A 13,663-nucleotide genomic window follows, 5' to 3' on the forward strand; every position below is an offset into this window, starting at 1 on the left:
TGTTTGTACCTTATACATTTTTATAGGACACATTTGGTTTAACACACGCTGCAGAGTATTAAAGTATACAGATGTCCAACAGCCCTTACAAACTGTATAAATTCAAGCATTTTCTTTTAAAAGATTAATAAGCATTTGATTATTTCTTATAAAGATTATTCTTTACTATGGCAGTGTCGATAGCTAGTTTTGTTTGTTGGTTTGGTTTTTAACCAGGTGTTGTAATTTGGCTTTTTTGGTTTGTCATTGCATGTAGCAACACATTCCCATCAGTGCAATTACCGTTATGGCTTGTATTCCCAGCAGTGTTACACGAAGTGTTTGGATGCTTGGGTGTCGAGTAACATCCTCTGGGATTGCCCACCAAGTTGTTTCCTGTTTGCACGCCTTCTACTTCTTCTATTGGATAAGAAGGGCTGTGGGTATTAAGGCTGCCTTAGTTCTTGCCACCAACTCATGTATGTCCAACTGTAATTGCTCCACTGGGGGAAACAATTCAATCAATAAATGTTCTAGGTTGCCAGGAGGAGTAACAATATCGAGTGCTGACAGTCCTTGCTGGCCAAAAGGCCTGGGTTCCGATTTGGATTGCGCTAGTGACTTGCACACAAAATCCTATATTGATTCCAGGACAAATGTTTCCATGTATAGAAAAACTGGAATATCCCAGAGCACATACCCATCTTGTATTCGTTCTACCTCATTGACTAATTCTTTTTGTACCAGTAAGCAGAGGCGCCAACTCCATGGGTGCTCCGGGGCTGGAGCACCCACAGGCAAAAATTAGTGGGTGCTCTGCACCCACCGGGAGCCAAGCTCCCCTGCCCCACCGTCTCCTCCTCCCTTGAGCGTGCCGTGTCCCCGATCCTCCACCTACCTCCCAATGTTTCCTGCCCGGCCGCTGCCAAACAGCTGTTTGGCAGCGTTAGTACGCTCTGAGAGCGGGGGAGGAGCGGGAATGTGGCGCGCTCAGGGGAGGAGGTGGGGAGGAGGCGCGGCCGGGGCGGGGATTTGGGGAAGGAGTTGGAATATTGGCAGGGAGGGGGCGGAGTTGGGGTGGGGACTTTGGGGAAGGGGTGGAAAAGGGGCGGGGTAGGGGCGGGATCTCATGGAAGGGGTGGAGTGGGGCCGGGGCCAGGGGCAGAGGAGGGAGTCAAGCACCCACGGGAAAGAAGGGAAGTCAGCGCCTATGCCAGGAAGGCCAAGTCTCTTTTTGTGTTGTTGCAGCATTCATACAGCCATCATCCATTATGTTTTGTACAACAAGCCTGATTAATTTTTAAGCCAGTGTCAGTTACTAGGCGCACCATGGGATCATGCTGTACGTCAGTATTAGCTACCAAATGGTAGCAACAGTATTAGCTACTGTTGGCATAGTAAACTTTGACTGGATCTCGCATCCACCTTGGGATGGCCATCATGATCTGAAGGCTTTGACTGTCATTATGATCCAAACTTGAAACCTTACCAAATGTAGCAAATTGTAAAAACACTGGCACAATATTATTTACCCCTTGCTCCTGTCTGTGTTTTGAAATGGCTGTGCGGGCCAGGATTCGGGGCCAATCGTCTCATTTTAATAGTAATAAGCTTTGCTTTATGATTTCAATTATTCTATCACCACAGGCCAGTGTCAGTGCACCCGTCCTCGTTCTTTTCCATGCTGTTAATAATTGACAGGACAGTAGAATTTAGGTGGCTGAACCCTTGAGCAATTGAATTGAACCCTTGGTAATTGCATGTTGATCCAGCAATCGGCTGGTAACGCCTCCTCCAGTTTTGACTGCCTTACCTATTCCATTAACGATGCTGTTTATTTTCAGATTGAGATTTTGGATATCTGCTGAACTCCAAATCATAGAATCTCAGGGTTGGAAGGGACTTCATGGGGTCATCTAGTCCAACCCGCTGCTCAAAATAGGACCAATTCTCAATTATTTTTTTTTGCCCCAATCCCTAAATGGCTCCCTTGAGGATTGAGCTCACAACCCCAGGTTTAGCAGGCCACTGCTCAAACCACTGAGCTATCCCTTTCTCGCTCCTCAGATGGGCATGCCAAGACCTGAGCCTCCCAATACGGTCCCCATAAGACCTCTTTTGTTTTCTCCTTTGCTGCAGATATGGTGCAGATATGGCCTGGAGATTTAAGTTTAGAAAATCTGCATCATTCATTTGAAATGGCCAGATGCAGCCAGAGACAGTCCCTGCCCCAGCTGAGATCAGGGCCCCGTTGTGCCAGATGTTGCCCAGACACAGCCAGAGACCATCCCTGCCCCAGCTGAGTTTGGGACCCTTTGTTGTGCCAGGCGCTGCCCAGACAGACTGAGAGACAGTCCCTGCCCCCAAAGAACTTGCAATCTGAACAGCTGAGACAGAAGCTGTCTTTGAGGGGAAACTGAGGCACAAGGTGGGGGGAGGGGAAGAAGTAACTTGACTGAGGTCACACTGTGGCCACACTGGTAGTTGAACCCTGGAGTCCTGAGTCCCATCTTAGTACAGCACCCACTAGTTCATGGTGCCTCTCAGTGAGTGACAAGTCAGGGCTAAATTGAAGTTGCCCGTGTCTTTTTCTTGTCAGAGAATCTCAGGGTTGGAAGGGACCTCAGGAGGTCATCTAGTCCAACCTCCTGCTCACAGCAGGACCAATCCCCAATTTTTGCCCCAGATCCCTAAATGGCCCCCTCAAGGTTTGAACTGACAACTCTGGTTTTAGCAGGCCAATGCTCAAACCACTCAGCTATCCCTCCCAACCACTGAGCTATCCCTCCCATTGTTGTATTGTCTGGCCCAGAGGAAGTCCGTCTGGTCGCTGTGCGTGGGTGTGTAGCTAGGCATGCGGGCCAGGCTGGCTGACGCTCCTGCAAAGGGCTCAGTGCAGACCCACGCACCGCAGAAGGGAACGGCACCATTCCCTTTCCTACCTTGACTTTTTTTTACCCTAGGAAATCAGCTCTAGTCAAAGCTGGGAGCCCCCGTGGAGAGCAGTGGGGCTGGCAGGATGACAGACTCCCAGCCGGTGCCCAGAGCGTGAGCCGGGAGTGAGTGGGGTTCCCAACTGTTAAACCTCTGCTTCCTGGTGAACTCGATGTAATGCAGAAGCTTGGGCTAAAGGCCACCGACTACGGCTGGGAAACCCAGGCCGGTTGAACCTCACAAGCCTAAGGCAACCGTGCTGCTTCTGCCAGCTGCTGAGTGGCTTGGAGCCCCAGTCCCCCTTGTAAAAAGAGATAGCGTTCCCTAGTAGATAGACCAGGACCTGCCACTTGCCTGCTGGGGACCTTGGCCTTGAGAGCTGCTGCTGCTAAGAGCTAGGAATTATTATAATTATTATTATGGCTGGAAGGGGGAGATCCATAACACGAAAACTTGGATTATGCCTTTTTTGTGCTTTTCTTTTCTGCCCGGAAACTCCCCCGCTCCAAAAAAGGCTTGTTTCCTGCTTCTCTTTGAGCTTAGAGACGCCTGGCACTCCCTGGTTGTTCTGGAGGCGGCTTGGGAGCCCCTGGGATGAAGCGTTGGGACTTTTCTCAGCCCATCTGCGAAACATCTGGGTTTTTATCAGAGTGTTTTTCTCCCAAGTGTTCATCAGGAACAGTCCATTTCCCTAGCCCTGGGATTGCAGACCTGACGCGGAGCGCTCTCCCTACGCGGTCCCATTGCAGGAAGGATGCTCTGTGCTCTGTGCTCAGAGCCCTGGAGGCAGACCAGGAAACCCAAACCATGGGGCTCTTCACCCTGGTGGGGTTAAAGATGATGGGGCTGGCATAGCACAGAGCTAAAGCAACCTGTCCAACTATTGACCTGGCCCCAAAGTCTCCATCTGACCCTTCTCTCTGAACCCAGCAGAGCTCTGCACCCCGGGTTCTCAGCTCAGGCATGGGCGCGGGCTGCTTTCCCATTGCCGGCCGGGCTGAAGTTCTGAGTGGGGGTGAGATGTCACTGGCTCCATTTTGCCGAGCCCTCATGGGACCTTCTCACTGGCCCTTTGGAAAGCTGGTGCGCTGGGGACAGCCTCTGCAGCACAGGTCCCTTCCCAGGATGCTGGGGATCCCTCCCTCGGCAGCCGGTGCCACTAAAGGACCCAGCGTTCAATGCTGGCCTTTCCCGGCTGGCACAGGAAACAGGTCCTCACGGCTGGCCGCTCAAGGGGACAATTCAGACTAGAAATAAGGCGTCAGGTTCTAACAGGCAGGAGAATTAGCCATTGGGATGACTTGTCAGGGTTGTGGTGGCATCTCCTATGGGTGGGCTCCTAACCCCAGGGTTAGGGTTCCTATGGGTAGGCCACTTCGAGTTAGGGTTGGCGTTCTTACGGGTAGGGCTCCCCACCCTAATGTTAGTGTTCTTATGGCTAGGGCTCTCTGACATAGGGTTAGTGTTCCTATGGGTAGGCCACTTGGAGTTCGGGTTAGGGTTCCTATGGGTAGGCCACTTGGAGATAACGTTAAGATGACTATCAGTAGGGTTCCCCACCATAACATTAGGGTTCCTATGGCTCGGGCTCCCAGCCCCACGGTTAGGGTTCCTATGTGTAGGGCTCCCCACCTTAGGGTTAGGGTTCAGATGGCTAGGGCTTCTCACCCTAGGGTTAGAATTCATATGGGTAGGCCACTTGGAGTTAGAGTTAGGGTTCCCATGGGTAGGGCTCCCCACCCTAGGGCAAGGGTTCCTATTTCTAGAGCTCCCCAAGCTAGGGTTAGGGTTCCTTTGTGTAGGTCACTTGGAGTTAGGGTTAGAGTTCCTATGGGTAGGGCTCCCCCTCCCTCCCCACCATAGCATTAGGGTTCCTATATGTAGGACACTTGGAATTATTGTTAGGGTTCCTATGGGTAGGGTTCCCCACCGTAGCATTAGGGTTCCTATACATAGGGCTCCTGGACTAAGGGTTAGGGTTCCTATGTGTAGGCCACTTGGAGTTAGGGTTAGGTTCCTATGGGTAGGGCTCCCCGCCCTAGGATTAGGGTTCTTATGGGTAGGCCACTTGTATTTAGGGTTAGGTTACCTGTGGGTAGGGCTCCCTACCCTAGTGTTACAGTTCCTATTGCTGGGGAACTTGGAGTTAGGGTTCCTTTGGGTAGGCCAATTTGAATTAGGATTAAGGTTCCTATGGATAAGGCTCCCTGACCTAGGTTGAGAGTTCCTATGGGAGGGCTCCCCTCTTAGAGTTAGGGTTCCTATGGCTAGGGCTCTCTGCCCTAAGATTAGGGTTAGTATGGGTATGGGTCCCCGCCATAGGGTTAGGGTTTCTATGGGTAGGTCACTTAGAGTTAGGGTTAGGAATCCCATGGGTAGGGCTCCCCCCCATTGCATTAGGGTTCCTATACATAGGGCTCCCCGCATATACTTAGGGTTCCTTTGGGTAGGCTACTTGGAGTTAGGGTTAGGGTTCCTATGGGTAGGGCTCCCTGCTCTAGGTTGAGGGTTCCTATGGCTAGGACTCACTGCCCTAGGATTAGGGTTGTATGGCTAGGCCACTTGGAGTTAGTGTTACGGTTCATATGGGTAGGGCTCCCCGGCCTATAGTTAGGGTTCCTAGGCGTAGGGCACTAGGAGTTAGGGTTAGGGTTCCTATGGGTAGGTGTGACATTATTGATATGAACTGTGCCCATATAGACCATTGTTGCAACCAAGGTCCTATAGTGGTGTTGCCAGCACAGAGTGCCCGAGGCAAGCAACAGCAGGGTTCGTTGCCCGGTGTGCGTCGTCCAATAACCACAACGGGGTTGAGAAGAGGAAAAGTTTATTTGAAGCTTCAAGTGGTGCAGGAAGACATTAATCTCAAATCCTGCAAACCGAGCAGGAAGTTACACAGACTTTTATACATCCTTTCTTCAGCATACTTATCTGTCAAGGTTCCTTCCCCACTCTGAACTCTAGGGTACAGATGTGGGGACCTGCATGAAAACCTCCTAAGCTTACTTTTACCAGCTTAGGTTAAAACTTCCCCAAGGTACAAATTATTTTTCCCTTTGCCCTTGGACTTCCACTACCACCACCAACCTTTATCTGGGTTCCTGAAAAAACAGAGTTTGGACACGTCTTTCCCCCCAAAATCTTCCCAACCCTTGCACCCCACTTCTTGGGGAAGGTTTGGCAAAAATCCTCACCAATTTGCATAGATGACCACAGACCCAAACCCTTGGATCTTAGAACAATGAAAAAGCATTCAGTTTTCTTACAAGAAGACTTTTAATAGAAGTAGAAAAGGAATCACCTCTGTAAAATCAGGATAGTAGATACCTTACAGGGTAATTAGATTCAAAACATAGAGAATCCCTCTAGGCAAAACCTTAAGTTACAAAAAAGACACACAGACAGGAATATTCATTCTATTCAGCACAGCTATTTTCTCAGCCATTTAAAGAAATTATAATCTAACGAATCTCTAGCTAGATTACTTACTAAATTGTAAGACTCCATTCCTGTTCTGTTCACGGCAAAAGCATCATACAGACAGACACAGACCCTTTGTTTTCTCCCTCCTCCCAGCTTTTGAAAGTATCTTGTCTCCTCATTGGTCATTTTGGTCAGGTGCCAGCTAGGTTACCTTAGCTTCTTAACCCTTTACAGGTGAGAGGATTTTTCCTCTGGCCAGGAGGGATTTTAAAGGGGTTTTACCCTTCCCTTTATTTTTATGACAACAGACTTTTATACATCCTTTTTCCTTCAGCATACTTATCCAGGAGCAAGCTGCCCTAAGCATCCATACAGCCAGCCAATCCGGTATACCAGTTAGTGCCCTTTTTCTTTGTACCATCTGTTAAACTATATATGGAGTTGTTTTGTTCAGCATTGTTTTGCCATATCTGCCCTGTCTGTCCAGTTTCAGACAGTCTGCGCTTGCAACATGTTGTTGCAAAATCCTCAGCATGACTGTTGCGAGTGCCTCTGGGTGGGGGGGCCAAGGTCACTTGGGCCTAGTGTGAGGGGGCTTCATTGACACTCGTGGTCTTCCATCCCCTCAAGTTACCTAGTGTCCCCGCCTAGTGTCCCCAACAACTCCCTCCTTTGAGAACACTCAACAGCCTTGGCTGTGAGTTTTCTCACTTGGGCTACTTAATTCTTTACAATAGGACTTTGCATAAGCACTTCGTGATAGCCCTGAAGAGAATGACTTATTAAATTTTGCAAAAGGGCCCTGACACATGAGACTGCACAGCATAATACCATTAATACAAGCAATACAGGAAAGAGAAGTTTCAATAACAGGCTAAATAAACCACGAAGCCAAAACGACAAACCCCAGCCTGAAAACAAGGTTTGCAACCAATCGCTCTCAGGGGGCAATATAGGGAACCTGTGCTCCAGCTCGGGCATGGGCCTCAGCCTGTACCACCTTGTCATAGACCTCATAACTGCTATCATTTACATATACACAACATCGGGGCCCAACGAGGACACAAACCCCGCATTGGGATGCCAAGAGATAGTCCAAAGCCAGCCTGTTTTGGAAGGAAAACGTCCTGAGCTGCTGTACCTCTTTATTTAATGTTTTTACTGCTGACCCTAAATCACTAATTGAGTCCTCTAACTGGAAGGCAACTTTCTCAAGTACCATTTGCAGCCTTACAGTATAGCGGCCTATGCATGCCATGGCTGGCCCGGTAAACAGTGGCGCTATTCCCAGTACAGAGCACCCTACAAGCTTTTCGGTTGTGAGGGGATTCTTTATATTGCCCTCCAATGCCGCAGTTAGTCACCGCAGGGTCTCTTCTCGTGATTCAACAGAGGTATCTCGGGCATTTCTAATCTTTCCTTTGGGCAGTGTGGTAGTTATGGAAAGATGAGGAACATCTCAGGGGGGGAAAGATAGCTCAGTGGTTTGAGCATTGGCCTGCTAAAGCCAGGGTTGTGAGCTCAATCCTTGAGGGGGCCATTTGGGATCTAGGGCAAAAATTGGGAATTGGTCCTGCTTTGCGCAGGGGGTTGGACTAGATGATCTCCTGAGGTCCCTTCCAACCCTGATATTCTATGATTCCATGAGCTATATAACAGCTACCTGTCCAATTGGCTGGCAGCACCTGGTAAGCCTTTCGGCCACATACGAAATAGTGACCCTATAGGGCCCAGTAAGGACTGTTTCTTAAGGGGATTTCTGGGATATTTAAGGCTGCTTTTCCAAACAGTTCATATGCCCCAAAGGGGGCTTCCCATCCTCCTGATTGGGTACAAGTGGGAGTGTTTCTAATTGTGCCATTCAAATTACACTCGCCATAGGGACCACTACAAACCCACCATTGGCTTGCTACATTAGAGATATTAACTGGGCGGCAAGTTATGTTTCCAAACTCTCCTTTTGTGGTAAGATTATTCGTAAGAGTTTCCCCAAAAGGGGAGGAACCATTACACCCACACTGCTGACCTCCCCTCTTGGTCATACCCATCAGCCCACTGTGTAATAACACAGAAGCTCTTTCCCACAGGCCGCCCATAGTAATCAGATTGGTTTTAGGTAAAACATAACACTTCCTCAGTCAGTACTGCAACTGAATACTCCTGGTCCTGGCAAGTGGCTTGCTGCAAAGAGGTCTTGTTCCAGAACGGTGAGTCCGTTCTTTCCTGCTCTTTGGTGGTGGCTAATTCTGCTAGGGTCAAGGGCAGCATGTCAAGGGGCATTCCCGTTTTGGGGACAGTGGAGTCGGAGCACATACCCAGCAATCAGTCTGGTTTGTTAAAGTAGCAACATGGTGCGCAAGCAAAACAAAGGAGTTATGCTCCCGATATGCACAGTTTGGAAATACCAATACAGAGAATAACAATGTTACCCAATTAATTATGACCAGAGTCTTCCCAGCCCAGGGTCTCCAGTACCTGGGTGGGCCCATTTTAGCATTAAGGTGCCCGCTATTTGTGTCTCTTAAACAGTAGCTTTAGCCCGAGATTGTCACTAGATGAGGAGTCAGCAGGCTGGACGGTCCACTGTTCTGCTGACGAGGGGGCGGGTACTGCCTTCAGATGAGAGTGATGGATCCAGTTTTTGTGTCCCTCGACCTTTGCCGCCGTATGGGAGATCAGCAGGACAGTATAGGGTCCTTTCCACTTTTCCTGGAGAGGCTCGTCTTTCCAGGTACGAACCAGCACGGAGTCGACGGGAGAGTCCAAAGGCAGAGGCTGGGAATCCTTAGTATACATGTGAAGAGACAAGAGAACAGCAGACAGGGAACACATATACTGAGACAAAAAACCATTACCCAACTCCCATTCCCCTGATAGAACCGGGGTGCCTTTCACAGGCCATGCCCTTCCAAACATAATTTCAAAGGGACAAAGCCCTAATCTACCCTTCGGGAGAACGCGGACACAGAGCAGGACGAGGGGCAAAGCATCAGGCCACCGTAGGGAGGCTTCTTGGTGCACTTTTGAGAGATGCCGTTTAAGGGTCTGATTGGTACGCTCCACTACCCCACTGGCTTGCGGTCTCCAGGGCGTATGGAGTTTCCAGGGGATCTGTAAGGCATGTGAGATGCTTTGAATGATTTTTGACGTGAAGTGTGTCCCACTGTCAGATTCCATCCACAGGGGGAGTCCAAAGCGAGGAATGATCTCCTTAACAAACTTGAGGGCCACTGTCCTGGCAGTGCAGTTACGGCATGGGAAGGCTTCTGGCCATCTGCTGAACCGATCCACTATAACAAGGAGATATTTGAACCCTTGGGTCCGGGGAAACTCAGTAAAGTCTATTTGCCACACTTGTCCGGGGCCCGGAGTGGGTTCTAGGGCAGCTGGTGGCACAGGATGTCCCGGTCGGGGGTTATTCTTTTGGCAGACTAAGCAGTCCGCCTGTACCTGGGCAGCCAGGGGTCGGAGTCCGGAAGTGATAAAGTATTTTCCCATTAGCTGGATAAGTGCTTCCCTGCCAGCATGAGTGGTTTGATGTAGTTTCTGCAGCACTGGTCGGATTAGGCCCTTTGGTAAGAGGACCTTCCCTTCCGGGGAATGGAGCCATCCCTCCTTTTCCCAGAGACTGAGTCTGTCAGTTAGCTGTCTCTCCTCCCCAGAGTACTGAGGGGTTGGAAGCTCCCCTACTGATGGGATAAGGGCATGCATATGGGCGTTCTCAGTCTGAGGGGATGGCAGGGTGGCAGCATGCTTAGCCTCTCTATCTGCCCGGGCGATACCCCTGGCCACATCTTGATCTTCCCTTTGATGGGCTTTACAGTGTACCGCTGCCACTTCCGAGGGGAGTTGTACGGCTTCTAGGAGCTGGAGGATTTGGGGCCCGTACTTGACTGGGGAGCCTTGGGCTGTCAGCATTCCCCTTTGCTTCCATAGGCCAGCATGAGCATGGAGCACCCCAAAAGCATATTTTGAATCGGTAAAAATGTTGACCCGCTTTCCTTTGGACAGTTCGAGTGCACGGGTCAGGGCTACTAGTTCGGCAAACTGGGCAGAGGTCCCTGCGGGCAAACCTTCGGCTTCCACAGTGTCATGGAGGGTCACAACAGCATAACCCGCCCTCCTTTGCCCATCTATTACAGTACTGCTACCATCAGTGTACCACTCATAATCTGCATTTGGGAGGGGTACATCCTTTAAATCCGGACGGCTGGAGTACTGGACATCTATGATCTCTAAACAGTCATGTTTCTGTTCCTCTGTTTCTGGCAAGAGAGTGGCTGGGTTAAGGGAGGGGCAAGGCTGTAAGGTGACTTCAGAGTTCTCTAACAGCTTAGCCTGGTACCGAGCAATCGGAGCCTGGGTGAGCCAGAGCCCTCGCTTTGTATCCAATAAGGCTCAGACCATATGGGGAGTATAGATTTGCATAACCCCTCCCAATGTTAGCTTCTCGGCTTCCTCAAGCACTAGGGCAGTAGCTGCGGCTGCCCGTAAACATGCCGGCCAACCCTTTGCAACCTGATCCAGTTGCTTAGAAAAATAAGCCACGGGACGTTTCCAGGTCCCCAACAACTGGGTTAACACTCCCAGGGCCACCCCTTTTCGTTCGTGTATATACAATTGAAATGGCTTAGAGAGATCCGGCAGACCCAGGGCTGGAGCTTCCATCAGCTTCCTTTTTAAGATTTTAAATGCCCTGTCGGCTCCTGGGGACCAGTGAAAGGGGTCGCGATCCGTTCCCTTGACACAGTCATATAACGGTTTAGCCCACAGTCCAAACTCTGGGATCCAGATTCTGCAAAAGCCTGCCATACCCAGAAAAACTCTGAGCCGTTTACCAGTGTTTGGGGTAAGGACTTGACAGATAGCTTCCTTTCTTTCGCTTGAAAGCTGATGCTCCCCTTGCCTTAGCTGTAACCTGATCCCGCTCCACCTCAGACAACAGGGTTCTCAGGAGGATATTACAGTCGTCCCAATCCGGCTTGTGACTACTGAGGCACCCCTCGAAGACTGAAATAAACCAGCATGGGTTTCTGGAGAATTCCCCAGCCTGTGTTTTAAAAGCTGCTAGGTCTATTGGATTGAATGGCACATGGGTGTAAACTTGCATGGTGGTAGCCTGACGTCCGTGTGCCCCTGGGCAAGCCACAACAGTCTCGGTAATCAAAGGATAGAATCCCACAGAGGGGGCAATCTCTGTAACCCGAGGCATCCTACCCTTATAAGGTGGGGGTGTGGGGGCCAAAGGGGACACCGGCTCTGCCATTGCAGTGGGGGTGGGGGTGGGGGTCTGGGGACTAACAGTAGCTGCTACCAAACCAGTCGGAGTCAGATTACAGCGCTGTAAAATATGTGGTCGAGAACATAAAGCCAGAAACAAATGTGCATACATATGTTCATTTCATTTCCTTGTTCTCTGACAAAACAGGAGTAACTGGAGGATCGTGTTGTAATTAATTGACCCTCCTGGTGGCCACCGCTCCTGGTCCTCTAGTTGATATTGAGGCCAGTCAACTGTACAGAATTGTTTTAATTGACTCTTAGTCATCGGATCCGAACCAAATACCTTCCAGTTTGCTAGGATACACTCTAAGGGCGTACACTGTGCCCTACCTCCCGAGCTCTGTCCCTGTCCCATGCCTACAGGGTAACCCTGGGCGTCCCCAGGTTCCAACAGAGCATACAATCCAGATTTCAAGAGGTTCCTACCTTATCCAAGGTACCAGTTCCCCACCGTCGCCCACAGCTGCTTCTCCACTATATGAGTGCGTTGCACCGTTGTGCCCTCCGGGGTAGATCAAATCGCGTCTCCTCCGAGGCCCCCGATGAACTCACCGGCGTGCACTGGGCGTTGGTTGTCGCCATAATCCTCAACCACTGGGAGGGGTCCAGGAAGGCTAAATAGCAGCCTCGAGCCCACCCAGGGACGCCAAAAGCTGTTGCCGGCGCAGAGTGCCCGAGGCAAGCAACAGCAGGGTTCGTTGCCAGGTATGCGTTGCCCAATAATCACAATGGGGTAGAGAAGCGGAAAAGTTTATTTGAAGCTTCAAGTGGTACAGGGAGATATTCACCTCAAATCCTGTACACAGAGCAGGAAGTTACACAGACTTTTATACATCCTTTCTTCAACATACTTATCCAGTAGCAAGCTGCCCTATGTATCCATATAGCCAGCCAATCCAGTTACCAGCTAGTGCCCTTTTTCTTTGTACCATCTGTTAAACTGTATATGGAGTTGTTTTGTTCAGCATTGTTTTACCATATCTGCCCTGTCTGGCCTTGTTCAGTTTCAGACAGTCTGCGCTTGCAGCATGTTGTTGCAAAATCCTCAGCATGACTGTTGCGAGTGCCCCCGGGCGGGGGGGCCAAGGTCACTTGGGCCTAGTGCGAGGGGGCTTCATTGACACTCGTGGTCTTCCATCCCCTCGAATTACCTAGTGGCCATGCCCAGTGTCCCCAACAGTGGCACCAAATCTTGTACAAAGGAGGTCAAGTGGGGTGTCCATGGAAAGGTTATGATCTGCTAGTTATGATTATGCTGACTGTATGCATGTATCATTTTTGTTTTTAAAGTTATAAATATTGGCTCGATACTGTCTGTATATCAAACTTGTGCTGTGCTTCTGGGTGATACCCCAGACAATTTGGGGTCAGCACTGCCTAGCCTGCTTGATGGCCCATTAAGGACCATCAGCTATACAACTGACCCATTGAGAGAAGGCAGATACACGTTGTAACTCAGCAAGACATGCAGGGACATGCCTATGGACAGAACTCTAAGGTTTTTCCAAACCATGTGCTGGGTAGTTTGTTTTTGGAACAAAGGAAGCACAGGCCGCATGCCAAGTGACTAGAAAAGGCAGCTGCATCTCCTCCATCTTGTCTTCAGTCCTGCTCCTTACCTCTGGAGGAACTTTGCTACAAACTGAAGCTCTGAACAATGGACTGAATGACCCATCCCAGCTGTGGATGTTCTCCAGAGACTTGATTTGAACCTGCAGTTTATTCCATCACTGCTACAAGCCTGAACCAAAAACTTTGCCATGACTGTATGTAATTGATTCCATTTAACCAACTCTTGCGCTCATCTATATTTCTTTCTTTTTATGAATAAACCTTTGGATTTTAGATTCTAAAGGATTGGCAACAGCATGATTTGTGGGTAAGATCTGATTGGTATATTGACCTGGGTCTGGGGCTTGGTCTTTTGGGATTGGGAGAACCTTTCTTCTTTCACTGGGGTATTGGTTTTCATAACCAGTCATCCCCATAAGGAGTGGCACTGGTGGTGATCCTGGGAAACTGGAGTGTCTGAGGGAATTGCTTG

This window comes from Lepidochelys olivacea, assembly GCF_965140295.1.
Source record: "Lepidochelys olivacea isolate rLepOli2 genome assembly, chromosome: 24".
Lineage (NCBI taxonomy): Eukaryota > Metazoa > Chordata > Testudines > Cheloniidae > Lepidochelys > Lepidochelys olivacea.